This window comes from Mus musculus, chromosome 1 (assembly GCF_000001635.26).
Source record: "Mus musculus strain C57BL/6J chromosome 1, GRCm38.p6 C57BL/6J".
Lineage (NCBI taxonomy): Eukaryota > Metazoa > Chordata > Mammalia > Rodentia > Muridae > Mus > Mus musculus.
The window spans coordinates 173,849,370-173,853,398 of NC_000067.6; positions in this window are offsets into that span (position 1 = coordinate 173,849,370).

Genomic DNA, 4,029 nt, shown 5'->3' on the forward strand with positions numbered 1-4,029 from the left:
ATATATGACCTATTGCCTTCTCAAAGGCTGCCGATCATCTCTGCTTCATCTCCTTAATTGTATTGCCTTATTTTGAGCCACCTCTTTCTGTCTATACGGTCCTTGAAGAGATGGATATTCTTGATCAACTTGAGTTTACTTGGGTAGATTAACTAATTCCCAGATATGGTGAGGTGTATTATAACAAAAAAATTTAAAAGAATTGATTTATTTTCTTTGAAACATTGTTTAGAATACAAAAAGATCCACAAAACAACTAAAAGCAAACAAACTAAGAAACTGGAACACCAACAACAAAACATGGCTGGAGAGATGGCTCAGTGGTTATGAGTACTGACTGCTCTTCCAGAGGTCCTGAGATCAATTCTCAGCAACCACATGGTGGTCACAACCATCTGTAATGGGATCTGATGCCCTTTTCTGGTATATCTGAAGACAGTAACAGTGAACTAATATACATTAAATAAATAGATAAATAAATAAATACATAAATAAAACTTTAAAGAAAACAAACAACAAGCAAAACAAACAAACAAATACCTAAGCAAAACTACATGAAGCCTTGGTTCTCTACTGCACTAAGTTATTAGGTTGATTGGAAACTCAGGGATTCTTGCATTGAAGGATCTTGAAAAAAGAACAATTAACATGTATGTACCTGTGTCAAAATGCAGCAGCACTTGTATTTGGACTGCTGTATCCGGGGTATACATCCTGCTAAAGCCATCTCATATTTTAACTAGTTATTTTACAAGAGTCCCTTGATAATTATGAATGTCATGAACTATGTTGACACTGACTCTCTTCCTCTTTTAAATGTTCTACATCTGTGTTTCATGTCGCTTCCAATTTATCTTGACCTCTCCATTTTTTTATCTTAATTTGTATTATACTTTACCTCAATTTATTGCTCCACAATCATGTGATCTATAACCTCCATCACTGATCTGTGTATTCATCTTGTCTAACAATCTGCATACAGTGACAGGAAGCCCAGGTGGATCTCAGTTCCACTACTCACTGTCTTTGTCAGTGACTATTCCTGCACATTTGTAGCTACATCTATGAAATGGAAATAATTCCTATCTCTCTATTGCTGGTTAACGTCCCAGATCATAGTAAATATTTGGAGGGTGTTCTCTTTAAAGGGGCAAAACTGAATTTTCATGCCACCTGTTGAATTTTTTACACAACTCCATCACTCAAGTTTTGGTAGAGTATTAAATGAAACTAATTTTAGGAAGACTATTATTTCCCTGAAGCACATACCTTCATGTAACTGTACCTCGTAGCTCTCAGAAACTTCTCATCTGCATTTGAGGTCAATTCAAAGCAAACAAGTCTAATTGTATTACCAGTCTCACAGTTGACACTAAGTGGTGTCCAGATACCACCACTTTCATTGCTCCTGTATCATCCCAAATTCCAAAAGCCAAAGTGTAGTCACAAAGCCTGTTCCTAGTTCTGAGTCATTGAAATTAAAAGGATCTCACCGTAAAAAGCAGCTTCTCTGATCAAGGCTGAGAGTAGCACTAATCTGTGGATAGAAATATGAATATTTTAAAGGAAACCTGACAATACATTATATGGTTTCTCTCTAGGACCTACTGACCTATAGGTTTTAGGTATTGACAAGGTGTATAATGCTACATATGAATCTTCTCCTGTGTAGCAAGCCTCGAGTCCTAACTGAAAACAGTTGGTTCCCACTGTTCCCACCCTAACAATCATGCCATCATTGTCCCGGGCATTCTACTTTTTCTTTTGCCCAAAAGTCATGGAAGAACTGATAACAATGTCACTGGTCTTTCTCTGTAATTTTAATGGCAAAACTTCAGGCAGTAGAGAAGTTGAATCCTTATGTAAACATCAGAGGGAGTGTTGTATACGTTTCCGCCCAAATCAATATCTTTCACCTTAGAGGAAAGCTTGTTAAGACACAGGATGTTAAAAAGTATGCAGAATAGCGGGGTATTCTAAGAATGGGTGAAACCTCCCATACTGCCTGGAAGATCACTAAAGTAAGAAGTGAATACATAGAGACTTCAAAGAGTCCCTGAAACAAGATGTAATAGTGTCCTCTCTCCCACAGAAATGTATAGTGTATAGGCTGTCAGGAGTGTTCATAGGAATCAGCTAAATACACCTGGAAATGTACAGATGAACCAAGCTGATTGGAAAAGGCTCAGAGCCAGTGAACTTCCCAAGGAGATTTCTCTCTAATGCTTTGGACTGTCTGCAGGCTGTGAAGGCTACTCCAGGTTTCTAGCTGTTTGTGATCTGTCACTCATTTTGTGGTGGACTAGTGACATTGCTGACTTTGGCTCATTTCTGCTTCATAATTAATGCCTCATCAATATTCTTCTAAGAACTACAATAAAAATGCATCCCAATGTTTCATCAAATTGAACTTTGATTGTATCTAAACTTTGGTCTGGGATAAGTAGACATTTATCCATATCTCCCCAGGAATATTGTCCCACAATGTATATATGTATATAGCTAGATTTGGCACTGCCATTCTTGTCTTCATTGCATAGCATTTGTAATATCTATCTATCTATCTATCTATCTATCTATCTATCTATCTATCTATCTATCTATCTATATACATACATATATATATATACATATATACATACATATATATATACATACATATATATATATATATATTTAGATAGATAGATAGATAGATAGATAGATAGATAGATAGATAGATAGATAGATAGATAGATAGATAGATAGATAGATGGATAGATATGGATTATGTAACATTCAAGTCTCGAGACAACCAGCCACCTTCCTGGTGAGAGCAAAGGGGTCCGCCCGGCCCGAGAGGTTTCTGCCTCAGGCTCCGTGGGAGCCACCTTGGTTCCGGGACTCCACAGAGGGCAGGCTGCACGGGTGAGGGTGTGGAATACAGAGGCCAGCAGAACAGGTCCCAGTGTGAGGACAAGGCAGGTTTAGTGTTATTAAAAGAAACAAAGCTTTTTTCTTACAAACAAGGGTTTAATTCAGTTAGCATTAGAAAGGAAAAAGCCTTTTCTCTCTCTATGTAATAAAGATTGGAAACATTTTTCATCCATAATGAGTGATTTTTTTTCTGCACCGGTGCTTGGTGTTTTGCTCCATATGCATATGTGAGTATGGATGTGTGTGTAAGTATGTAATTGTGAGAATGCATGCAAGCTGGGCCCAACTGGGTTTGAATGAAAATGAATAAATGAGCATGAATGAAGCTGAATATGAATTTATGTGAGGTTATGCATTTTTGCTTATGTAAAAGTTTTTCCTTCTGTGAGGGTTATTCTCTTCTCCTGGTTCAACAGAAGTGTATTCCTCCAAACTTCCCCCTAACCTGACAAATAAGAGGCATCTGGGCAATAGGGAAAAGTCTCTAGCAATGAATCCTTTACTTAATCTCCTGCTGTTTTAGGATGGGGTGCTAAGTGCCTGAGACTGCAGTCTCTGGCCTCAGAGGAAGACAGAAGGCAGGTCAGCTACAACAGCATAGTAACTTAGATAAGTAAAGCTTTTATTACATAGCAACCCTAAGTTTCTTGTAAGACAGTCTTACCCTCCATCTTACCCTCCGCCTATGCTCGTCCCCCTCCGCTGCCTCAAGAAGAACTGAAAAGAAGAACCTCACCCCAGGGCTGCCCCCCCCCATGTCAGTTTGACAGTTGCTAATGAGGGCAATACCCCTGTGTCCATGAGGTACATCCTGCATTGTTGATATGCATGAGAGCCTATAATGAGCATGTCAGATCCGACCTCATGTTCAGAGGAATGCTGCACTTGAGTTAATGCTCTGTTGCTGTCCCCTGTAAGTTCCCAATCATTTCAACTTAAGTGTGTGTGTGTGTGTGTGTGTGTGTGTGTGTGTGTGTGTGTGTGTGTGTGTGTGTGTGTGTTAACACAAATTCATTCATTAGGACAGTAGAGCATGCATTTTAGAGGAAAAAATATATGAAAGGTGTTGTCTCATTCACATTATACAGTATCCACCCCCTGTACACAGCATTC